This window comes from Acomys russatus, chromosome 13 (assembly GCF_903995435.1).
Source record: "Acomys russatus chromosome 13, mAcoRus1.1, whole genome shotgun sequence".
In the NCBI taxonomy this organism is placed as follows: Eukaryota; Metazoa; Chordata; class Mammalia; order Rodentia; family Muridae; genus Acomys; species Acomys russatus.
The window spans coordinates 27,749,810-27,776,998 of NC_067149.1; the positions used below are offsets into that span (position 1 = coordinate 27,749,810).

General features: G+C 43.9%; 1 protein-coding gene across 8 annotated transcripts in view; it reads right to left on the reverse strand.

Annotated features, from left to right (window-relative positions):
* Foxp1 (forkhead box P1) overlaps positions 1–27,189 on the reverse strand; it is a 602,856-nt gene that overhangs the window by 570,688 nt on the left and 4,979 nt on the right. The window contains exon 2 of one of the 8 annotated variants that reach the window (XM_051154978.1): positions 20,059–20,155. The exons of the other annotated variants lie outside the window; for them this stretch is intronic. The gene's annotated coding sequence lies outside the window, so the exon portion shown is untranslated. The remainder of the gene's footprint in view (positions 1–20,058; positions 20,156–27,189) is intronic. 8 annotated transcript variants of the gene reach the window in all.

Genomic DNA, 27,189 nt, shown 5'->3' on the forward strand with positions numbered 1-27,189 from the left:
ACAGTACCATTTTACAGGTGTAGGAACTGAGACAGAGTGTGTATCTATCTAAGCTCATACACAAGAGAACAGAGTTGGGATTCAAAGATGGCTGAGTTCATCCCTAGGTATATATATACAGTTGGCCCTGTGCAGCTTTCGGTTCCACACTGGCAGACTGAACCACCAAATGAGATGGAAAGAATGCAAAAAATAAAATAGAAAATTAAAATAAGAACCCTTAACATTTAAATTGTGGGTATATACAGTTGTCACCATCCCTAAACAATACAGTCTAAGTGCACACAGCATTCATACGGTTCTCAGTCTGATGCCATCTGGAGATAGAGTCCTGTACAGGGTCTATGAAACACTATGCCACTGTCTACAGAGGCTGGACCACCTACATACCTGAAAACAATCCTCCAGAAATACCTGGAGGTGTCTGCCATCTCAAAGACACATTAACTACCGAAGTTAACTTTTGACTTTTGAGCAGCTGAGAGTCCACCATTTGGTTATATATTGGATTCTTACGGTTAATCTTAACTTGAGAGATTTCTGTACTGACTTTATATATGAGATAACACAACTCTTGGAGCTAGCAACTGCATTGTCCTCAGAACCTACCAGGGCTCTTTCCACGAGAACTCTGGCCCTAGTGTGTCCCCCTCACCTCCCCATTTCAGTGCTAAGTGAATCCGCATTTTACTTTTACATTAGAAAACTAAATATATTTCAGTAACCAAGAGTTCAAATATTTTATTTGACATGTTAGATACAACGATGAGAATGAAATCATTTCTCAATCCTGACTCTACCTCACAATCTTCATATGAGGCAGACTTGTTGAGAGCCCTTGAAGCGTACACCGAAACAATAATAAAGAAAAATTCCAATTCTGAAAGTAGCTTTAAGGAAAAACTTTCTGGTAAGCTTCTCGTCTTCCTATGCTTTTCTAAAACGCCTCCCAAAACCTTGAAATTAAGCATATATCAAAAGATGTTTGTCAGAGTCAACTTTTATTTTGAAAACTGTAACTATCAAAGTAAAACAAATTCACTGTATAAAAGGCTGTAAACAAAGCAGCATAAATAAACCCACAGCCAGGGTACAGCCTGAGGTCCTCCTAAAACAATGACTAGAGGAGCAGCCACAGGGCTGGGGCCAGGCACACACCACATAGGGGCTGAACAGCCTTGGCTCTAGGTCAGACACACCACATAGGAGCTGCACAGCCTTGGCTCTAGGTTCTTTTAACCCCCTTACTCCCAGAGAAATGGTTAAAAATCCTAGTAAAGTGGGTTCAGAACACTAACCCTTGAATGAGCCTACCTGGGCTCAAATTCTGCTAATTCACTATCAGACACACAAGCCTAAGCGAACGAACTACTGACCCCCTCAGGCCTCAGTTTCCACGAAAGCAAAGCTAACAGTGCAGCGATGATAAAGTACCGTCTATCTCTCAGAATCACAGGGTAGGAATTAAAGAAATTCCCCACGCTAGTGTTTACAGAACCAGCAGTCAGCTAAGACTAACAGAAAAGTCTTTTTTGAGGACTGTTACATACACTTTAAAAATGAATAGCTACCTCGTAGGGGAAACAAACAAACAAACAAACAAACAAAAAACAAAAGCAAGAGCCTAAAAGGGCTCAGGAACTAAATTTGTTGTAGAAACAACAACAAAAACCAAGAACAAACAAAAAAATTAAAAAATAATAAAAAAGAATATAGACAGAATCTAGAAACTCATAAGATCAAGGACTACTTTTTTTTTTTTTTCAATCTATCTTAGTTTGTGGTTCAAATCTTAGTGAGTCCCAGATTCACTTCAACTTCCACAGGGCCTAGTAAAGAATTACATCTTTCGAACTATCTGCAATTCTGCCTCTTTTTATTTTTGCCACTGAATATCAAATAACTGAGGTTTAAGAAGAGGAAGAAAAAAGGAAGGAAGGGAAGAAGGAAGGAAGGAAAAGAAAGGGAGGGAGGGACAGAAAGGAGGGGGAAGAAAGAAAGGAAGGAGAGGGGGGTGAGAAAACAGGACACACAGGGGCAGGTTTGCAACACTGCGGATCTGAGCCGATGTCAAGGGAGAGCCAACCAGGGAGAAGCCACCAGGAACGTGCAGCACCTACTGGAGTCTAAAGAGTTGACATTTTCGCAAGAGACAAATTATGTAACTAGAGACATAAAAATCTCCTGCCCACTTCAAAATTATTACCAACGAACCCTGAGAAAATGGTTTTCTCTAATATTTATGCACTTCAGAGATGCAAGAGACCAACACCTAAAGTGGGTAGCCTGAGTGTTGAGGTTGGCGTGCAAGTTCCTGCTTCAACCCCCAGAGGAGTAAACAGACATTTTTCCAAAGGAAACAATTTCTGCAGCATAAGACTCTCGAGACTCCATCCACAAGAACATTCTATAAAATGTCAAGACATTTATAAGAGTCAAGTGTGCTATAAAACAAAATGACACAAATTACAGGATATTTCTATTTGTTGATTCAGAACACACAACATGTAACCACCCTTCCCCTAAAATGCTCCTGGAGTGATTCAAACAGAAGGGCAAGTCCACAGTGCTGTGAGTCCACTCACATTCCAGTGAGTGACGTGACCCTGTTAGATGAAAAACTCACATGAACACCAAAACCCAAAGCACTGGGCTGGAGAGGTGGCTCCGTCAGGAAAGTGCAGGCCACACAAGCATGAGGAGCTGAGCTCAGGCCCCGCCCACAAGCCACAGAAAAAGCTGGCATGGAGGGAGAACCGTCCTCCGTCCCATAAATCAGTGCTAGGGAGGTGGAGGCAGAAGGACCCCTCAGGCGTGCTGGCTACCTAGTCTAACCACGGGTTCAGTGAAAGACCCATACACAGACAGGCAGACAGGCAGGCAGGCAGGCAGGCAGGCAGGCAGGCAGGCAGGCAGACAGACAGACACACACACACACACACACGTACTCCCATGTGTCTAAGCAACGGCCTAGACAGATGACAGTGGTCTGAGCCAGAAGTCCTATGTATGTTTCCAGGTTCCTCGAGATACAGCATATATATGAAGTGTGCATTCCTGTCATAACAAACAGTCTACCTTCCTGGTTTAAGTAGAGGTTTGCATTTTCACTCAAAAGAAAAAAAAGCAAATTTTAATCATTTCAGAGACAAATATCAAAACAGAGGAGTCACTTCAGTCTACAAAACAAAACCGCTGTAGACACTAACCTTCCCAGTCTTTTCACCGCCACTGCCTAGGATGTAGCTTCCAAAACAGATCAAACAGAATTAAAGGATGAAAATATATTACTAAAGCCAATCTCTATAAGGATTTCCACACCATTTAATTTCTTCAATTGTATCAGCAGCGTCTAAATAGTTTCCTTTACTCCACATTTACTTCAGCTTTCTAGGAAAAATAATCATGATAATTTTACCACACATGGAAATTATGGTTTACTAAATACCTGTCCTTAAAAGATACCTCATATGGATACAGAGAAAAATACATAAAGCATGACACTCAACAAAATTAACACAGCTCAAAATAGAACTACGTGAAAATAACTCTACTCAACACTATTCCTCAACACAGACACCATGCAAGAAGACAAGAAAAATAAATACAGAGTCTCCAGTCTATGAAAAGTCAAGTCTCCTTTTGTTTAAATGCAGTATCAAAGTCTTTTTAAAAATTCAACAAGATGATCCAATATAAGAGAGCTGTCATCATATTAAAATAATTACTAAGTGATTAAGAATGGACTCTCTGCTCTAACTGTGAACACGCTGAGAAACAAAGGGAACATCAGAACTAAAGATTTAACTGTTTTCCTGGTCAGAGAGGCAGAAGAGAAAAGACACAAATTCTTCTGACACCATTAGCTACTTCAAACTTCAAGCAAGAGGAAAATGGAAACTATTTTTAGCACAAAATTCAAAAGGTAGTTTAGAAAAACCCATCACTTAAACAGTGTGGAACCAGCAAAGAAACAGGAGATAAATTGATGAAAACACCGGTCGTTATAAGAATGGGAAGTACTGAGCGGTCCTACAGGCCACACGCTTCCTATTTGGAGTTATCAGACGGTTTATCATCCTACTTTGGCTCCATCGGAAAGTGGCTGTTCTAACAGCAGGGTCAGCATCGCTTTAGCTCTCTGGCGGTTCAGTCTTCTTGGCCTTAACTGTCTCCTTCACCACATTACTGATACGTCTCCATAAGGTTGTTAGGGAAAACATGAGCCCCATTGCTTTTATTTTATTTTATTTTTTTTAATCAGAGCCTCAAGTATTCCTGAAAGTTCTATTTTGTGGTCAGCAATATGGATTTCTGGCTCCTTTGAATATCATTATCTCTGGCCTGTGATACTAGTTGAGAAAACAGGCTCTGTCAGGTTTGCAAGAGGAGCTGCCGGGTGCAGCGCGCTCCCTCAATGGCAGGTCTCTCAGTGTTCCTGCTTTGTATTGAATGTCTTAGGTACTGGCGCCCAGTATGTCACAGGTCGTGGTTAACTCCGTTCTAAGCGATGCAAAAGTCATTACACAAATGAACATGTGTTAGCATGTCTTGTGATGACGGTCAAATTTAGACGCTGTAAAATCGAAAGTCTTATTAATTTCACTTCACTTCTGCACCAAGTTTTAATCATTAAACATGAAATAAAAGGACAAGGATTTTTCTCACCAGTAAGAAACTTCCAGGGATAGTCACAGGATGGAAAGACAAAATGTGTTCCCTTTTTCAGGTTTCATCATCACCTGGTTCATCTTTCCCCCTTTGTCTTTGCTGGAGAAAACACTGGGCGATTGTTCTGCTTTTTATTCTTTCTCCCAGTGATTATAATCTGCTAACAGCGCCAGCACGGGCTGCACATGCTTCCATGTGCCCTATTACTTGATTTACTAATGCTTCCAATAGATCATGAACACATCGCACCCAAAATACAGAATCATCTTCTTTGCACATGTGTGAGCACTCATGTGTGAGCTGAGGGGTACGTGCACAAGCGCGCGTGGAGGCCTGAGGCTATCAGGTGTCAGGTTAACAGCTCTCTCCAACTTAAATACTAAGCTTGGAGCTCACCCCTGTGCCTGCTTTAGCCAGCCAGCTTGTCAGGGAATTCCGTGTGTCTGCAGCCCGTGCTCTGAGATTGCAGGCAGGCTCCAACACCCACCTGACTTTAACCATGGATGCTAGGAACTCAAACTCCTGTCCTCATGTTGTGCAGCTAATGCTCTACCCACTGAGCCATCCCTCCCGGGCCTGGAGGATTCATCGTTCCAGTTTAGATCCATCACAAAAAACTTAGACCACCACCATGGCCCAAAGTCTCAAACATGTCTAATAATCTAACTAAGAGGCCAGTGTCTGCGATTACACAACACTAGTCTGAAAATAAAAATCGTTCTGTTTCGCTGCCTATGAACACAAAAATATTTGTAATGCTGGTAGTTAGGTACAGTTTCTATTCAATGGCCCTTGTTAGGGTCTGGATGGGAAATTATGAAATCTGCAGTCTCTACCAGGAACATCTGACTCCACAAGTTTCTTAATCTAGTAAGAATAGGCTTTCCGCAGTGTGTTCTCCAAAGAATTTCAAATTTATTTCTTCACCACAAAAACAAATGACTTGCTCTTCAACGTTCTGTAACATTTACAATCATAACATGAGATAATGCGTCTTTGGCAAAATGAAATTGCAAGAGCTTTAATCTAGTTTCATAAATTAATTGGATATGAAAAAAAACCCTATTATTGGCTTTACCTTCCATAGGTTTCTATTTGAGGTGTCCAATAATACTAGCATGGGTCTGGCATCCTTCACTGTTTAGAAAAAAAGTTCTGTCAGGAGCCCAGCCTATTAAAAACCTTCAATTCCTCTTTTGGGTTTGTTTTTAAAAGAAATATTGAAACCCAACATGAGTGAAATTAAGTCAGAAATATCATTTGATCTAACTGAAAAGACTTGTGACAAAGTAGAGCATAAACACTTTCTGCCACTGGATTGGCGCCCCACTCTTCTTAAAATAAGTATTAATTCTGAGAAAGAAGTGATAATTCTTTAGGGTCTCTGGGTTTTTTATTTGTCAATGCCAGTGTTTTAATATGTTCTCCACAATGTAGAAGGAAAAAAATCAAAACCGTCTTATAAATATTAGGGATGTGACTCCGTGGGTAGAGTTCTCACTCAGGATACATGATCCCCAGCACCATATAAACTCGGGGCGGGTGTGCACGCCTGTAATCCCAGCATTCAGGAGGCAGGAAGATGAAGAGTCAAAGTCATCATTAGCTACATAGGGAATTCAAGGCCAGCTGCAGCCACATGAGACTTTGTCTCAAAACTAAACTAAACTAAACTAAGATCTCTTTGAAGTTACTGTTTGTGGTCAACCTCTTGAGAAAAAACAGGAGGAAACCACATAATAGCTCACTGAGCAAGTTCTGGTGTTTCAGCATCACCGCTGCCAACAGGTTTAGTATAAAACATAATTTTTTAACTTGAACAAACAATAAAAAGAAATGCTGAGACGTTTACAGCATTCGGCAGTGAGGAAATGCTAATACCAGCGGTGGCAGGGACACTGAGTGCACCCAACGTCTCTACTCTGATGTCCACAGATTTCAGCCCTCTACTCAAGGCACAGCCTGAAACAGGCATTCGTGATGATGTGCTCAGAAAGGGGCAGAGACAGAGGGATGACCACGGGTTACCTTTTGGAGGTCACTGGACATTATCTCAACACTGCATGACAAGATCCATGCAGAAAGAGGACCAACACGGTACTGTCTACTTACGGTAACACATTTTTCAAGCAAGCCTTATTATTAAAACAACTTGCAAATAAATAAGACCATCATAGGACAAATAAACTAGAACAAAGTCTATGCAATTCAATACAGTTGTACCCAGTTTTTAAAGGTATTCAGAATGGAAACCATGGCGTTTCACATTAAACATTACATGGTCAGTACTGAACCTATCTTGTGACCTTCCTCATCCACCACCAAAACCAAAAAACCCACAACAGAACTGACACTAGGAAAACAATTAGCTTTCTATGCTCCTTCATATTCCCTTCATATTACTCCTTCATATTACCTGCGCTCAGTCCCTCTTCATCCTGCTACACTTAGCCTTTCTTGTTCTTTTCCTCATATTGTACCCATATGTACAGCTGTTTTTACATACATACATTATTTGCTAAATTCCACATAGAAGGGGAAGGATGCAGGTTTTTTCCCTGAGATTATGTGACCTCAAATTAATACTACATATTCCAAGTCCATCCGTTTTCCTGCAAATTCTATGATTTCATTTTTCTTTAGAGCTGAGTAGTATTCCTTTTTTGTTGTTGTTGTTGGTTTTTGTTTGTTTGTTTTTATTTGTTTGGTTGGTTGCTCTGGTTTTTGTTGTTGTTTTGTTTTGTTTTGTTTTTTGAGATAGGGTTTTCTCTGTGTACCCTTTGGCTGTCCTGGACTCATTTTGTAGACCAGGCTGGCTCTGCCTCGCAGAGTGCTGGGATTACACTTGGCTCCACTTTTTATATATAGCTAATTTTCATTACCCATGCATCTGCTATGGACAACTAAGTGGATTCCAGTTCTTTGCTCTAGTGAATAGGGCAGCAATAAACTGACCTCTATGCCCTCCTTCACCTAGAAAGCCATGAAAAAGAGAAAGAGAAAGAGTTAATTTGATGCTGCCCTAAGGTCAAGAAGTAAAATCTGCCACAAGATTTTTGTGATCAAGAAAATATCAAACTTCCACCATGTTTTGAACTGTGCCCTGGTTACCTTTGTTTTGTTTTGTTTTGTTTTGTTTTGTTTTGTTTTGTTTTTTGCTTTGGAGACAGGGTTTTCTGTGTGACCTTGGCTGTCTTGGATTCACTTTGTAGACCATGATGACCTTGAACTCACAGACATACCTCTGCCTCCATGAGTGCTGGGACTATAGGTGTGCGCCACTGCAGCTGTCTGGTTACCTTTTCTTGTACTGTGATAGAACACTCTTGACCATAAACAACTTGAGGAGTAAAGGGTTTACTACATCTTACTTTTCCAAATGACATTCCATCACTGAAGGAAGACAGGGAAAAAAGAAACTCAAGGCGCAACAGGAGTCAGGAACTGAAGCAGAGACGACGGAGGATGCTGTTCCCTAGACTGGTTCCCAGGCTCAAGAATAACATCTTTCCTACTCACCCCAGGCCCACCTGACGAGGAATGGTTCCGTCCACACTGGGCTCGGCCCTCCTCCATCAGTTGGCAAGCCAGACAATGCCCTACAGACAGACTCACAGGCCAATCTGATTGAAGGATTCTTCGATTGAGGGTCCTTCTTCCCAGGTGTGTCACGTCACACTGACAGCCAAGATTAGTTATCACAGTGTGGCGAACCCACTTGAGGGATTTATTCCAAGCCAATAAGACTCTGCACTTGGATGTCTCGGCAGCATTGTACATGTGGGCTAAGACAAGATGAAAAGGACACAACTAAGAGCAAAACAACACTTACCTTAATCTTGTTAAAATGAGAGGGGCTGCAGCAATCTTCAGGAAGCATTTTTATTTTAAATTTATTTCTTTACAGAGAACATATACAACAAGAATGTTCCTTATGTCACCTGAATAGAAGCAAGGGATGACACTGCTTAATTGAATTTACAGGTGTTTAAATCACGAGAATGGATTTTTAAAAAATTAAGTACAAAAAAAAAATGGTAATGACCCTGGGCTGGGCTGAGGTACATCCGTGTGCGCTAGCCTTTTACAGAGAGGAAGACCTGAACTCAGATCTTCCTGCTTCACCATGCACTTCGTTAACTCAGCAGCCTCCCTAAGGCCTATAGCACACAGAGCCTTTTAAAATAAAGACTATTACCTCTGGAGACACTCTGCTATGCGGAATCTCTAAATTCACAACAGTGGTATTTAATGAACTGCCCAGCAAGCACTTTCCTGAGATATCACCCCAGCCGCCTAAACGGTTTCCTTACAGATAGAGGATAGACTACAAATCTTTACAAATTACTGATTCTAAAAATGGGGCATACCACAAGTGATCTTCCTGATTAAGTAACTGGGAGATGACTTGTTTCCAGTATGGGTTAAGAGGGAAATGGCAGAATTAGTTAAGTTATATTTTTAGAGGAAATAATTATGAACAATTGCCTTTTACAGATCAAGCAGTGGATTTATAACTTTCCCTGAAAGGGGGCTGCTATCAGATGATGATGATGACAACGACGATGACGATGACGACAATGATGATGATGACAAGGATGATGATGAGAATGATGATGAGAATAGTCCATTGTTTCTGTCCAACTATGGCAACCAAACACTGATCCCTCTGAAAAGGTTCCTGCAAACTTACTGTCGACCTGGTTGTAAATCTGAGCCAGGAACTACCAATATCCAATGCATCTACTTAAAGACTTGACTGCCAAGATTATAAATGTCTGCCTGATTATACATGTGGGCCTGACTGGTTGGCATGGGTTCCAAAACCACAAGGCAATTTGAGACAGACCAGTCACAAATGAGTTGATAGGGGAAGAAGGCGTCCTGCGGGGACAGCTGAGAAGGTGCCTCCTCATCAAGGGGGACTGGACCGTAAAGCTTCGCTCTGCGTCTAGAGCAGTGGTTGTCAACGTGTGGGTTGTGACCCCTTTGGGATCAAACAACCCTCTCACAGGGGTCACCTAACACCATCGGAAAACACAGATATTTACATTATGACTCAAAGTGGTAGCAAAATGGCAGTTATGAAGTAGGAATGAAAATAATTTTGTGTTTGGGGGTCACCACAACATGAGGAACTGTACTAAAGAACTGCAATGTTAGTAAGGTTGAGAACCATTGCTCTAGTTAATATGGCACAGTCGTACCTGCTCCACTAGTTGCCATAGCTACCAGGTCAAGGTAATCTCTGCATCAAAATGGTGATCACTTTATATCTGGAGGGAAAGCCATGCTACGTAAGAACAAAGACCTACCAGAACCCTTGGTGGCTGTAATGGCCACTGTCACCACAACCTGCATGTGTCTGACTGCTCCATAAACAGTGAGCTGCTATGGAAATGCCACAGTTTTTTATCTTTATCTTTTCCATTCACAGAACAGAACCTGCCTTACAGAAGCAAGTATTGTCATTGAAGCAAGTCATTAAAATCATCCCAGATTCCAACGCACAGTGGTGAATCATATACATGCATAAAAGGGGAGTAGTAAGGGCAGTGAGAAACTGGGATCCTCCACACTGCTGATGGGATGGGAAACAGACAGGCGGACGCTGCTCAAAAGGTTAAATGCAGAAGGTACCATATGGCCCAGTAATTCCATTTCTAGGTAATGCACCCAAGAGAACTGAAAACACATGTCAACACAAGACCCATATATGAATGCTCACAGTAGCCTCACTTGTGAAAGCCGGAAGTGGAAAACAAGCCAATCGTCTATCAATAAAAAGATGAAAAGCACATCTAACAGATACAATGGGATAGTGCTCAGTCATAAAAAGGGAGGTAGTAGTGATTCAGGCTACAACGTGGATAAATATTGAAAACGTACAGACATGCAATGCCACACACATAGCTCCACACACAGGCAGTAAACAGAATAGACAAGGTATAGAATGAAAAGCACGTCAAATGGCCGTGAAGGGGTGAGGAGAGGGGAGTTCAGTGAATAGGCAGGGACCCCTTAACCTGGGTTTCCATTACTTGAGATCAGGTCCAGACTGGAAAAAAATTTTTTTTCAATACAGGGTTTTCTCCATGCAGCCTTGGCTGTGCTGGACTCGCTTTGTAGACCAGGCTGGCCTCGAACTCACAGCTATCCACCTGCGTCTGCCTCCCAAGTGCTAGGAGTAAAGGCATGTGCCACCACGCCTGGCTCAGACTGAAATTCTTAAATGAGTATTTTGTGAGAGAGACTACACTGGAATAACTTGTATTGTAGCACACGCTTGTAACCATTGTACCAAGCTATCACTGTTAATTTTTTTGGTCAGCCTAATTTGTAGATTAACCTTTATCCTAAGTATGCAGGGGTCGGGCACACACAGGGCACCTGAGAATAGATGACCGACAGGTGGAAAGAACTGCATGTGATCCCAGACAGCGTCCCTGCCTAGCAGACTCCTCACCATTAAGCCCCAGGACAGCCCTCTGTGTTGTTCCTTTATTGCCCATCCCAAGGCTACATTCCCACTTCTGTTTCTTTTCATGGACTAGGTAAAGAAAGAAGAAACTTCAAGTCAGAGATGCAACCAATGAGCAAGCGGACCTTTCTCCTCCTTCGCAAAGCCAGGACCTGCTGTCCACTGCTGCAGACCGTGTCTGGGCGTCCCACTCGCAGGCAAAGAAGAAAATGGTCAAATGTGAAAAGCTGATGAGTGTGTGGGTTTAGGCCAGGACTCTGCAAACAAAGCCCCTGCCTTGGACTTCTGCCCCCTATGCTGGTAACCCACAGCAGGACTGGAAACCATTCAACTAGAGTCCACTAGATGGCTGCTCTGCCCTCATTGTGGGCACGGTCCTGGCGATCACAGGAGGCCCTGTGATGGGCAGAAGACTCACCATGTTCTAGGCCCTCTGCCTGTGCTAAGTGTGTCACGAGCCTTCACGTCTCTAATCCTCGCCACTCCTTAAGTGCTCGACGCTAACATAGAGTTTTGTGAGTAAGGAAAAATGAAGCACAGAAAAGTGTAATAGGGGGAGGCAGTGTTATGTGGCCTGTGAGCGGTAAGGCTGGGGATCGGAACCTGGCCTTCAGACTCAGAACCCAAGGTAGTATTTGTGGAGCTAGACTCACCAATGCACAGGGAATCTGCTGCCTCCAGGCACCAGTCATAGGAACAAGCACATCCACCTATGCCTGAAGGCTGAGGCTGTGCCAGCTGGGTACTATGATCTATCCTCACAGCACTCCCAACACTGTCACGTCATGCTAGCAAACCACCTTTCAGAAGACCAAACGTAGGTTGCAAATACTAACCATTACACCAAGACCTGATCCCACTCTGTCTGGTTCAGACAATGAAGCCTGGTCTGTCTACTACTGAAAATGGATCATACTCAGATACGTAGGTAACTTTCAACTTACTGGCCCCACAGGTATACGATGGGACTGAAGAGCCATGTCCTCCTATTCCCTCCTTAGAGACAATAGGGAAAGATGAACAGCACCCTTGGTGAATGAGACTTCTAGATAAACTGGACTCAAACCTAGTAAGGTTAGGTAGATGAGTAAAGGAGCTAGGTTTTGCCATGCAGGGCAAGATGTGAGTGTGCACGTGTGTATGTGTTTGCATGTGTGTGTACATCTATGTGTGTGCACAGCCAGTGTGTGTGTGTGTGTATGTGTGTGTGTGTTTGCATGTGTATGTACATCTGTGTGTGTATGCACAGCCAGTGATCTGTCAAGAAGGACCAAGATCTACTAGGTTTCTTGCTTTATGGGGCCACACAAGTGGACTGAGATGCTCATTTAGCAAAGGCAGGAAATGGATGGGCAGTTCACACACATCCATGTTGCCAGAGGAAGAGAGAACCCTCCCAGAGAATAGGTCAAGCTGTGCAAACTCTATTCAATGCAGTGTTACATCCAAGAGGTCACCAAACCTAGGCCAAGAACAGAGAGACTTTACCTCCTCGACAGACAGGACAACAATGGGTATTCCTGAAACTTCTAGGACGAAGACCAGAGTAACCCTGAAAGACATTGCTCACTCTAGATATACCACGGTCTACTGGAGGAAAACATGAACACTCAGAAGACTCGGTTTCCAAGCCTCGGGTCCGAAAGAGGAATTATGTAATGGAGTCTCAAACTCTGAGACCTTTCAGCTCTGACTAAACACCTGTTCAATTTCCACACATTCAATGCTCTTTTTCTGCATACATCTGAGTAATCTCAACTATACTGTGACATTCTGGGGTCTCTGGACAGGTACAGCTGTGTGTTCATACCACCTGTTCCCAGTTTGCCACCTGCACCTTCCAAGGAACCTGGTAGTGTGATACCAACCAGTAGTGTGACTTCTCCCCTCTGCAACCCTCCTAGCACGTGTAAGTGCCCAGAGCATGCCAGATTATTGGTAAGGTGATAAGGCTGGTGGTACAAAGCTGCCTGGCACCATTTGAATGAGGCTCCCTTGGGCTTCCTAGGGTTTCACTTCCTGTTATCTGTACCTGCACCAGTGGCAAAAGCAAACAAAAGCAAACAAAAACAGCCGGCCAATCCAGATGTCAGGAGCTTAGCCAAAAGCAAAGAGACTCAGCTGAAGCAAGTCAACCCAAACTCCTACACAGAGCAAGACAACGAACTTGTGTCTCCAGTACCCACACCACACCTCGTGTATGTGGCGTGTTGTCTTCTATCTTTGAATTACCTTTGCAAAATCCATCCTTCTTTCTGACCCTTGGCCACTTGATACAACTTTCAGCCAGAAGAGATAAAAGCATAATAAGCACTCTAAGAGCTGACATGGACAGTGATGGTCTCTGCAGGGCCAATTCAGCCCACACAACAAACTGAGTCTGTTATATCATATCTGGGCTGGTTAGGGTTCTCTGTTGGTGGTGTTTTAGGGTTTTGTTTGTTTGGGGTCTTGTGGGAGGGGCGGAGGTTGGTGGTGGTGGTGGTGCTTTGGTTTGTTGTTTGTTTGGTTTGGTTTTTTTTTTTTTTCCAAGACAGAGTTTCTCTGTATAGTCCTGGCTGTCCCAGAACTCACTCTGGAGACCAAGCTGGCCTTGAATTCAGAGATCCACCTGCCTCTTCCTCCCAAGGGTTTTGTTTGTTTGTTTGTTTGTTTCTGAGATGGAACTTCACACTGTAACTCAGGCTAGCATTAAACTCTCACTACACAGCCCAGGCTAGCCTCAAACTCACAATGCTTCTACGTCAGCCTCCCAAATGTTGGCACTGCAGGCATGCACGACCATGTCAGGCATTATACACAAACAGGAAAAGTAAAGGAGAGGCTAAGAGACCTAACAAGTGTTACCTAAGTCTTTAGTTGAGAGTGCCTGGAGTCAAGTTCTTGCCCTTCACCACAGCACTGTAGAGTGACTGACATACAAGAACAAGTGGGATCAGGAACTGTTTACGCCTCAGCCAGTGCCCCAGGCACGGGGTCCTCAGCTTTAATCCAACACTGTGTAGCAGGAATGAAATGGCTCTAGCAGAGTTTGGGTTTATTCTAATCTACCAGGGTTGGGAATTTAAATTTCACTTCAAACACTAACAATCAACAATCCTTTGGGGAAGTTTCTTTCATTCCTTTTTTTTTTTCTTTTTTTTAAGATGAAAATTGAATAGACAAATGGAAAGAAAACCAACCCTCCACCAAAAAGTAAGGTCTCCACATCACGACATCTGTCACCCTGTCCCTGATGTAGTGTAAAGGGTTAGAAAATGAGAGTTCATATTCATTACACCAGGAATCAGCATGCCCCAAGCAGACACTGTACAGGGGCTCTGGGCACTCAGCAAAGGCAATTCCTCACCAGCACTTTCCTCACAGGAACTCACCATAGGATATCTGGTTTGGGTTTTAAGCAATTTGATGTATACAATTCATTCTTGCAAAGAGTCTTGCTAACTATACATATTTAGTATGGGGGTGGGGGAGGTGCAGATAAACAGACTCTTAATAAGAAATTCAAATTAAGGCAACACCTGCCTTCTGGCCTAATGGAAAAAATCAATCTGCCAGGTCTTAATTAAGTACCCAGACTAGAGAAAAGAGCTTGCACTCGCAGGATCCTAACCTCCTGGACTTTAGGTAGTCAACTGTAAACAAGGGCTGTGTGGTACAGAAATCGGAACTACCATAAAGAAAACTCGTATCATTCCAAGTCATCATGTATTTAGTAAATCAAAGACTGAAGGTGAATGAGGTAAGATTGTTGACAAAGATTCCCGGGAATAATGGCATTGCTTTTGGACATCCAAGTGATGTTTGCGTCAAAATATCCGAGATTATCCCAAAGCAAGCTGAGGCAGCTGGTGGTCAGAGAGGAATGCTTCCTGACCCAGTCTTAATTTTGAGCCAATGGATGAAGAGGGAACTAATAAACAGGTAAATATTTGAATAAATAAATCTATATACATATTTTACTTCCACGATGGCAAATAAAAGCACTTAAACCCCCACCTCTATGCTTTACATCGTCCCTAAGAAACAGCAGTGCATAGTGACATCTCTGACAGCTGGAGGGATGACTCAATCTTAAGTGCTCATCTTGCAAGCCTGTAGACCTCAGATGAGATCCCACGTGAAAAGCCAGGCACGGTGGGTTGGCCTTGCTATCTCGGTGTCGGGAGGCAGAGACAGTGGGTCCCTGGCCATTCTAGCCTACTAGGCAAGCTCTAGACCAATTAAAGAACTAGCTTTAAAAAAAGGGGGGGGGGGCTGCACCTGAGGAGCAACACTCAAGGCTGATCTCTAGCTTCCACACATGTGCCCACATGTACACACATGAGTGCACAGACAAAAGTAAACAAAACTCTGACCAAGCTCCTTCAGGTGCATCCAGGACAAATGCAGCAAGTCTTTGCCCAGGATAGGTTATGGCCACTGTGCAAGGTGACAAATACAAGGCCAATGTAAGGTCCCTCTCCAACTGCTGAACAGCACACACAGTGGATGAAAGAGAGATGGAGAATCTATGTGGATTACAGGTTATTAACTGTCCTGGACAGTGCCTCATTTCCCTGGGAGTGAATTTGAAATTATTTTTGCCAGGGAAAAATAATGTATTCAAATCCCAAAACAGAGAAGGAAAAACCCTTATGTTGTCTAATGTTGGGGCCACTACGTAGCCTCAGTAGTTGCCTTAGTGATGACAAAGATGACATGTAAAGGGTATCCAATGGGAATATGAAAATACTATGAAGGAAGGTTCTGGTGCCACAAACCCACCACGGCCTGAGGGGCCACAGGGGTCATCACTGTGGCTGGTTTGTGCTTCTTTCTCCCGAGGTTGATAAAGTCAATCCCTGTTCTTGGTGGGGAAAGCTACGAATGTCAGTTGGTCCTGAAAGCATATCAGCCTATAATGACAACGTTTGGGAGACCTATCTCCCTTCCTGCAATCTCCAAAGGCTATGGGGATATGAAGCATCCACCCTTCAGCTTGGTCTCTGGGTGCTTTACACAAACTCTTTACAGCCCTTCCCTCTGGCTTTAGACAGACAGTAAGAGTTCCAGGAGAGCCAATTCCTTCCTTGTGTGGAAGAAATGTAGGTACAGTTGGAACATAGGCAGAGAGAATCCCCCTTGTCAGCTCTCATAATCCAACAAGGAAAGGAGAAGGGGGAAGTAAAGGGCAATGCCTTGTCATAAAACACGAGTTCGGGTAACTGGAAGAGTAACAATCATCAACATCCACCACCAAACTGCAGTGTTTGCATGGGCCAATAGAGGCTTTGCCTAGGCTGCGCATGTGCACCTCCTGCTGGTTCTGCCACTAAGACCACCAAACTCAAGTAACCCCTTGCAACTCAAACAGTCACTACTCGCTCAGGATGCCAGAACCTAAGATGCAGAGAATCAGAGCCAGATATAGAAGAGAGCCAAAACCACTTGGTTCAAGGTGACCCCTTTAATGGTTTCAAATTCAGTAATAGCAAATTAATTAATTAAATTAAAAACCCATTCTCTGCTTCAGACCTGAGCCCCATAAGGGAAGCCCGTTCCATCCTCCTGAGGAGTGTGTCCTTACTGGCTACTAGAGTACACGCATCACCAAGGACACTGGCTGGCTTCTGCAAGGCTTGGGCCAACCGTTCCAGAGCAAGGTTAACCAGCTCCTCCTCGAAGCAGAAGCCCTCTCAGAAGGAATCTGCATGTTCACTAATTCACACTTTGGAATAAGATGGTGGATGCTGGCTCTTTCCTGAGGCTGCCATCCAATTTAACATCCAGAAACCTCTTTCGGGAATGAAGGCCACAGAAGGTGATAGCAGTGGAGGTTAATAGGGACAGAAGGGGGTCAAAGGTGAGGTCCCAGGAGAGGGCTAAAGAAAGGAAGAGAGGAGGGAAGGAGCATGGGCAGATCCGAAAGCTTGAAAGCCATCACTACACTGTCCTGCAGAAAAGAGGATCCAAGGGGTAAGGTGGGCACTGTGAGCGACACTCACAGCATCCTTCCCCCTTTGACTTGTACTACAAATCCCTACTCTAGTTCATTTTCTGTGTCTTTGCTGAGAGTTCAAAGGGCTTATGGACTCAAACTTTCTGCGTTGTTAGAGGAACTGGTTTCATGGGCTACTTGCCCTCTGACACCTACGTTTCAGATTCTCCACAGCCGATATGGAAAGAAGAAATACAACAATTGCTTTGTTTGTTTTTTTTTTTTTAATCTCACCCAAAACCCATCTTCCAACCTGCATTTAGTATTGCCAACAGAACCCAGAAAAAGCAAGACACACAGGCAGGTGCCATTGAGAGATTGAATGGCATGTATGTAGAATCATATGTATCCGCCCCCACCCCACCCCCCACCCCCAACCCCACCCCCCACCCCCCCGCCTTGGCTCTCTGTGTAGCCTTGGCTATCCTGGGCTCGCTTTGTAGACCAGACTGGCCTGGAACTCATAGAGATCCACCTGCCTCTGCCTCCCAGAGTGCTGTGATTAAAGGCGTGCACCACCACCACCCGCCCAGTGCCGTGCATCCACTTTTAACCTCAGGAACTGTGATCCTGTGAATACTTACTGATATTTTACACTATGTTACTCACAACCAGGACCATGCCGTCCATCAACACAGCTCCAAAGGCTTGATCTACAAACCCCAGGATGCCTATAGACACTCCAGTGAACAACCCAGAGTCTCTGGCCCTCAAGCTGCTGCTGCTCTCAAAAAGAAGAAAATGGCATATAAATACATTTACTGAAGGACCAAGTCGTCATCAACAATTGGATAGGATACATTATGATATAAGAAAGTTTCCCTGGGCTAGGAATGTAGCTCAGTGGTAGCCAGCTTGCACAAGAGCCTGGGCACACTGCTAGCACCACCATCCACCATCCTCTGCTACAGAGAGAAGTAAAGCCTGCTGGGTAGGGGCAGATGCCTCAGAGGGTGCCAGCCATGCTAGCATGAGAACCTAAGCATCTCCACAGCATGCTTAAAAAGCTGGCCATGGTGGCATGCGTGTGTGATCTACCACCAGGAAGATGGAGACAGGTGGATCCCTGGGGCTCCCTAGCCAGCTTCATCTAATAAGCAAACCCTGTAAAATACCTTGTCATTTTCCAAAAGCACACCCATATGTACATACAGTATATAGCCATGTACACAAATACATTCCACTTAGATACATACATGTGAACTTATATGTCAACGTCACATCCCCTCACTAGTCTCCAGTCTCCTTGTGACAAAGATGTGACTGGCTTGGACCATCAATGGGGTCCTCTGGAGCTCGGATGGGTTCCCACCCCCAATCCCTAATACCAGAGAAACCCAGCACTCTCCCCCATTAACACTGCATGGCTCCAAAACAAACTAGCCCCCACTTGCCTCCTCATTCCTATACAAAACTATAATGCTCACTTGGCAAAGGAAAAGAGAAAGAGAATACTCTTTAAGATATGTATATAGATAATGATATGACAAGCTACAGATAGTTTAAAGACATCATTTCTGACTTAGTGTAAGAGTAGCCCCAACCTACACTCTAACGATACTTTTCAGGGCTCAAGTTCAACACTTTAAAAAAAATGAGTCCCCCTTTTTGATCCTCTGCTCACATGGGGAAGTATGGTTAGGCTCCTTGGGATTTCCCCAATCAAAAAGAGACTCCGTTGCCAGAGCCAGGCTCCATGACCACCCAGGATCTGACTGCACACAGGTGTTCAAAAGTACTGAGGGATCCGCATAATTGGGAGCATTAAGCAATGGTCTCTGAGCACAGGCAGTCAGAGAAAGAAAAAGTAGAGTTTGGGCGACGCTTCGGGAGATAAATTCCACAGCTTTTCACCAAGTTGAAATCTTGGCTTTGGACACACATAAAAATGAGCCTGGCTGATCTTAGCTCCCAGTGGACCTCTGCCAGATCACAATGGTTGACCCAGTTGGCCCACCTTACCACAGGGAAGACCTCTGCTGGAAGAGCAGATGGCAGAGCTGGACAGAGCCAGCATGGCCCCATGCAGGGGACAGAAAGCAAGGGAAGGCAAGGCTCACTGGCCCCGACCAGGACAGGACTGCACTTTCCAGAGGACCTGTTATAAGGACCCTTGGAAGAAGTGTCCTCCAAGCAGGCTCCCATCAGACTCTCTCATGCATTTTAAACATCAGTTCCTACAACCTATAAAACCAGCTCATTATTCTCCCCCACCCCCCTTCTTCCCTCCCTCCCCTCACTTGGTACAACTATGCAGTATTAAAACAAAAGCTGACTCCCATCTATGGAGCATTTGGAATCCTTAGTGACACAGGAGTTAGGGTCTCTGCTTCCCGGAAGGTTTAAAGGCACCATGGTACCAGTCCAACTCCTTGCTGAAAAACCACTGCCAAGAATGAGCAATCCACTTTTTGCCTAAACTAAGTCTGTTGTTTTAAGGGCTAACAAGCTCTACCATCCCAGTTGTGCGTGCTCATCATCTCCAGAGAACACTGTGCACACATCCCCTTCCGTTAGGCTTTTCTCCCTTCTGCAGAGAAGCATTAGCTACCTGTAAGGCTATTTTGTTTAACATCTCCAGCCATTTGTGCTATTTACTGAGTGCCTGATACTCTAATAAAATGTCAGCACAAATAACCAAGGTAGCCAGGAAAAAAAAAATAATAAAGTTTTCCCAATCTTCCCTGGCTTGTCAAGGTAAACATTTCGAGATGGCCCCTGTTAGTCCTGCTGACACAAACGCCTTTTCTCTTTCCTCTCATATTACCAAAGATTATCATTTACTCTGAAATGAACCCGATGAAATTGAAACTCTGTACATCAGAATTAAATATGTTCCATCTACTCAGAGTGAACAGTGCATTATTTATCACTGATACTTAATGACGACGAGAAAAAAAAAACCGGTAACTCTCCCCGATTATACCGCGGATGACATCTCGCCTCGCACCATCGATTCTCTTGGTCATTAGCATAATCAGGGAGCCTCAACTCTGGCTTCTGCAGCAAGTTTGGTAGCAGAGCTGAAAGTAGACACGCACACTATTTTAAAAACATATTCCGATTCTCATCTAAGCATATCTTTATTTATATGGCTTTCTTACCATCAAGATGCCAGCCCTTTAAATTATGCAGAAATCACTTTCTCCACTGAAGAACAAGGTGCTACATCATACCAAGGATACAGCAGTATAAAGAGCCTGTTAATTAAACATCGCTCTTTAACTCTCTACCCTGCAGATGCAACTGTTAAGTTCTAAGCCAACTCTTTAAATAAGATGAGGAAATGGCTAGGCTCCCTCAAATGAATGTCTATTTCCCCCCTTCCTTAATAGAAGAGATCGGCCACTTGAAAGATTATTTTTAATCAAACTCTCTGATAAATGGTTGAGATTATTTAAGGTTATTTCCTCTGAAAGTACATGCAAATAAGCAAATTACAGAATTGGAGTCAAGACTGGAGGCTTAACAGTTAGTCTGAATTTTATGCTGCTAGTTTTGGGTTCAAACATAAAGAGTTCGTTTTGGGTTAAAATTCAGCACTCCAATTGGAACCAGGGGAATCAGGGGCTGGAAAGCTGGCTCAGGGGGAAGAGCACTTGTTGCTCTTGCAGGGGACCGGGGTTCAATTCCTAGCATCCACATGATGGCTCACACCCATCAGTCACCCTAGCTCTGAAGGCTCTGACGCCCTCTTAGAACCTCCTCTTCTAACTTGTACGTGCATATGGTGCACATATATGCAGGAAAAACATGCATGGCTAAAATAAGAAAAGGAAAATCAGCCACCACTCCATGTGCCCATATGGGTGAATTTCACCAGCTATACTGGATACTTTTTTAAAGCCAGGTTGCCAAAGAATACATAAAGTAAGGTGCTATAATATAAACCTTTGCACATGAACATACGATCCTCTTATGGGGAACGCATACTTAAATATTAAATGTATAAATACATGCAGGGAGCAAAAAGCTGCCAACTGGGAAAACCATCCCTCCTCTGAAAGGCTGAGGACAAATGAGGCCAGCAGCCTTTTTACCAAACCATTGTGTGTTTTGAAGCTGGACTGCAGACACACAATGCTCAAAATAAATAATTTTTGTTCCTTCAGTGCCTTACATATTTCATAACCCAAATTGAAAAATTCGAACATACAGCTTTTAAGGGAAAGATCTGTCCAATACCTTCCTCTGGAGCTCACATTGCTGATGGTTGGAGGCATTACCGTTATGTTCAGCAACTTTGCACTGGGGAGAGACCCCAAAGCCCCGTGTCTCCAAACCAAACCCATTTCCAAGGCTTTCAAAATCACTTATAATTACCTCATGCTTAAGGAATTCTTACCGATAGCACTATGCTATGGGAAAGTCATCTCCACCACAGAAAATTTCTATATATAGTAAAAGTATCTCTGCTGTTTCCGAAGCAAAACAAAACAAAAACAGAGCTCTGAAGTAAGACTTCTCTTTGGAGACCTGTTCAATGTTCAGTTGCTAGGAATGCCAGCAGACCCTGTGTGTGACAACAGGACACAGGGTGTGCTGGAGACTGGTGGGGAGGGACCTCCCCCATTCTCATCCCGAAATGTTTTAGGAACTGTGCTGGAGTTAACACAGACAGAGGTGACAGCAGAAGCAGACCCCCAGCCCCAACTCCCCTCCTCCCCGTCCCCCCCCACCCTACCCTGTCCACATGCAGGAAGAGAACACACTCCTAGCACCCTTAACCCAAGTGAGAGCCCATGTTTGCTGTCAACATGCACCCTGCTGCAACAAAATGATTCAGAAAAGACGAACACATTTAGACACTGGAATCCTTCTTAAACCCAGAGAAGACACACGAAATAGAAGCAAGTCTGCGTGGCATACCGAAGGAGCCCATGCGAGGAACTGTTTTAATAGATGGCTTTTCTCCCGAACCCTCTGCCATCATACACGGGCAGTGATAGTTTTGAAGGTGCTCTGTCCCCTGCTTTTCAACATCTGACAACCTGCTCGCCATGTAATTAAACACAGCCAACTTCCTATTCAAAAATCACTAGAAGACATCACTGAAAGGGGACTGCTATTGATTCCCTAATGAAATATCAGTTAATTACTTAACCTTTCTTAATGAAATGATTAACACCCTTTCAACAAGCAAAGACACATCAGTTACCACCAAGCTGGGATTTACTCAGCCGATGGCAAGGTACAGCTCCATGCCCCGTCTCCCCCCACTTCACCTCCATCCTTCCAATCTGTTCTATTTCTAGTCTTCTAGAGGGCCATTCCCCTGCGTGGTGGACACACCCCAATGCTGAAGTTTAGTCTACTGGATTTTTTTCTTTTTAAGTGCATGAAGGTCTAAAGAGCAGCAAATGAACTTTGTGTCACACCATTATCCCAAACGGGACTAGAACCCACTGCCACCTAAATGTAAGGTCTCAAACAGTAAGGACAGTTTTCAGCTGTTATTAGAATGAGGCCATACCAGGATTACAACTGCAAATTAAAAATAAAGTTTGGGTAACTTCAAAAGGCCCACCACAGACACAGACCCCACCCAGGTGCACTCTAATGTCAGGACAACTTTCACCTAGGTAGGTAACTCTTTGATCTGAGTGGTGAGAACTTCGGATGAAGATCCGCATAGTTACGCCGGCCTCCTTAGCTTGATCTTCCTTATCTCATAATCTTGGAGGAGGCATTCTTGATAGGATTCAGCTTCTTCATTTGTGTGGCATCCCTGGCTAGGCTCTCTGCATCAGTATCTGTGCATGCCCCGTCACATACACAGAGAGTCTCCCAACATGCTTAGGGAACTCAAAAGACTTGTGCCAGCAGGTTAATCTAAGGAATGAACAGTTTAGACTTCGAAATCAAAATTGAATAGTGAGAGTCAAGAAGGAATTCCAGAACGCCACTTGACAGCAACTAGCAGCTATAAGGTGACCACACTATGCACCCAGCAAACAGGAGGAAGGCAAATCATGGAGGAAAGTAACTGACACTTGCTGAGAGGTAATGATGCTCCAGAATGTTCCTTTCACTTGATTGAACCCTGAGGCTCTTGAGTAGCCTGTGTGTCCCCAAGCAACAAGTCCTTCTGTGCTTAACTCTGAAAAGGAAGCTTGTCCACATTTGTTAAGGTTTCACAGTGGCCAAGCAATACAAAGGCTCCTGAGGGGTAGTCGCAGGCACTTCGGTGACTCTGAGCCCTGAGGCAGCCAGCTTTTTCCTTTCCCTATTTTATGCATCTGAGACTTCAGATGGTGCTCCCTCAAGCACAAAGCCTGGCCCCATCCCAGATAGTAGGAAGACAGAAGCTGTGTGCTCACCTCTGTATTTGAACTACAGTTCTGTTGAGATTCAAATATTCATGTTTGGTTAAAAAAAATTTGGTTTTGACTCTAAACACAAATCCAAACATCAACAACAACACAGTACCAGGCCTCAAAGACAAAAAATGGCCAGTGACACTCAGCAGGGTAGGTTTCATTGGCTGCCTCCAGTGACAGCAATCACCTGGGACCATGGGTTTCTATTCTGTGGACATCAGGACTACAGAAGAAATGTTGTTATAAATGTACTTTACTTGTTAGTCATTAAAAATTCTGATTCAAGGACTGGGCAGATGGCCAGTGGCTAAGGATGCTCGCTACATAAGCACGGGAGCCTATGTTTAGATCCAGTACAAAGGTAAAAGCTAAGGGTAGCTGCACACACCTGTAACTCTAGCACTGTGCTAGGGAAAAACACAGAGAGATCCCTGGAGCTCACTGGCCAGGCAGCCTACCTGAAACACAGCCAACTCCAAGAGCACAAAGAAACCCTATCACAAGGAAATATGGCAGAAAGCGAGAGACAGAGCAGAATCCCTGGCCTCCTCCTCTCAGTGCACACTGGTGCACAAGTGCACACATACACACACTCGGAGTTCTGATTCACGAATGTTATTTTAGTTGGGGGTGGGAGGGTGGGAGGGTGGGTGGTCAGGGGTGTGGTGTATTTAACCCCAACACTTAGGAGGCAGAGGCAGGTGGACCTCTTCAAGTTCTACAAGGGAGTCCAGGACGGGCAAGGCTACACACAAAGAGAAACTCTGTCTCGAAAAAACAAACAAACAAACAAAACCCCTATCCTATTCATATGCAGTCTCAAATTCATTCTTATTCACACTTGAATAAAGCACCTCACTTTGAAACATGTAGATTAAGGCTGCCTGCAGGATGTAGTGTTGCACATCTTTAATCCTGGCACTAGAGAAGCAGAGGCAGGCAGATCTCTGACCTTGGGGCCAGCCTGGTCTATAGAGCAAGTTTCAGGACAGCCATGGTTACGCAAAGCAAAACCCTATCTCGAAAGCAAGCAAACAAAAGCCAAACGCCCACAAGACTGCCTGCAATCTCCTTCCACCTCTAACAAGAGTATCTACCTGGACCCCTGTGTTCACCTGGCCCAGAAAGTCAGGGCTCCAGCAAAACTGACAAAACTTCCCTCCTCTGAGCGCTTCATTCACTGACCTGAAACTGTAAAACAAGCTCCTCTTGCTAACTTGCTAAGCTCAGAGGATAGCCCTCTATCACCTAACCCATGGGCAGGAGCCTGGGAAACGCGGAAACGCAGAGTGACACGGAAGTGGATGGGCAAGAGAAAGGCGTCCAGAGAACTCACAGTAAGCTTGGCGCTGGAAATAAACCTAGCATTCTAAGTCATCCATCATGCACAAGATAGGCCAAAAATTAGAGACTTTGATAAAATGTCACTGTCCCCCTGACTTACTGATAACAAATAAACAAGTATCCAAATGCAGAATTCAAAGTGGGGGGGGGGGGGAAGAACCCACTCTAAAATACAGACCGGGGACCCATAGGCAACCGGCTCCCATCTTCCTGTTGAATGCTCTGAAAGTGACACTAGCCTTTACCGTCTTCAAACAGGAGGACACGCTTTCCAGCCAGTGGCCCTTCCACCTCAGCTACTGAATTAGCAGCAATGTGAGAAAACAAACTTATCACAGAAAGATCCTGCGAGGAAAGACTGCAGTAGTGAACAGAACTCTGAAACTCTGTGTACGTGTTAATATTTCTTTAAAAAAAAAAAACTATTTTATTAAAAATGTGATTTGGAAAGAAAGTGCAATTAGCTCAGGACGGGCACTGCTGAGATGCTCCAAACACACCAGACATATGTAAATATTTCACGGTATCAGTTCCGTTTGAGTAGACCTGTCAGGATATTTACAGGGCTTGACAGTACTTCGGTCTTTAATTAAAATTTTGCCCAGATACTTTAATGTAATTTAAACAGATTATTGGTTGTCAGGATCTAATATAAATTTTGTTTATGATTTAGTTACTTTAAGTACTGGGATTGAGGAAACTAATTTAACCTAACAACTGAGTGGCCTGGAAGAGCAAGATCAAACCACCAGAAGGCCCCAAGTGTCCTCTACTCTCCGCCCAGAGCCTTAAATGACTACAGTGTCACTGTGAACTTCAGCGGGTGAAAACAGCCTCCCTCCTCCCTACCCCCACCAAGTGTCCACACCAACGTTTTTGTGAAACAGAGTGACTTGGGGAGGTAACAGAGGCAAAGGCATTTTTTTTGCACCTGCTCAGGTACCAGGCCTTTGCTCACGTGCAGTTCTTTCTCCTCGTGGCTGCCTAGAAAATCATGGTCTCACTTTCGGAACCACAGACTGAACAACCAAACAAGCACCTGTTGTGTTCGAGAGGCAAAGGATACATTAAAAGCCGGTGTCAGGGGACAGCAGAGAGGAAAAACAAGGCTCAGAGAGATGTCTACAAGCCGGCCAGACCCACATACCTCACGTGAATAAACGTGGAGAAAAGAACGCAGCTTCCAGCACTCTCTTATGAACAGGAGCTACCTTTTACATAAGGTTTGAGAAATGCCTTCCCACAAACTGACAGTAATTAATAAGAATAACTTACTAAAGAAACAAAGAAAACTGTCTGTCTCTCCTACCGGGTCATGCACTTGACCGCTGTATTTCCTTCTCTGCAGAACACCAGCCCGGAGCCCACAGAGCAAGAACATCACTCAAGGGAGCAAAAGCAAAGCAGTTCTTGAAATCAAATGCTCCTTACATTTATTTTCAGGTTGGGGACACAAGCCAAATCTACCTTCTGTCCATTAACCCTGTGGCAACATGCACACTGAGATAAAGAATCTCCTACAGGAGAAAAGGGTTAACTGGCATGCAGAAGGCAGGCATCCTAATTTGGCCACGTTTGCCCCTATTTTAAGAAGTCATCTCATCTCGCAGTCTGCTGCCGCACCAGCTTTTGGCATCCCTAACTTTAATTCATCCAAATATCAGGCAAGAGAAGTAATTTTCAAAATCCAGTTGAAGACGGGCTCTTTGCATACCATGCCTGGCCCTATGGCTAAGTGGCCTTCAGGGGAAGGTAACAAGTCTGGGAAAACTCATTTGGAAGACTTGCAAACCCTTCTGGCTGGCTTTTCTCAAGGCTCAGTGTTTGATCACCTGGTGGGATTTACTCCAATCCAAAAAAAAAAAAAAAAAAAAAAAAAAAAAAGACATTGCAAATAATAAATGTATACATAAAATTTCAATGTATGGAATTCACCTGTTCAGTCATCAACTGCTTTTCTTGGATTTTCTTTCTATAGACAACCAATTCCCTGCTTAGTGCATGTATTTATATTCTAGATTTTAAAACTTGCTTTAAGACAATGGCCACTATTGCTTACTTAGCAAAAATGACTGAAATGTATAGTTGAGGTATACTAACTAACGTGTAAAGTAAGGAAAGAGTACTCAGGAAAAAAAAGGTTTTAAGTAAAAATACCACCTGTGTAAACGAAGCTAAGCTCTGGAAACCCTTTCTGAAATCTGCAGAAACAGCCCGTACTTGATGCCTTGAAGTTGCAATTAAATTGTAGTAATTTAAGATTATCGGGAGAGCGAAGGGCAGCTGGAGGCCTCTGCAGGGCTTCCCTGTCTACTTAACGTTCTGCTCTCAGGGGTTAAATGAGTTTCTTTAATGTAAGTACCTTAAAGTAACCAAATCATAAACAAAATTTA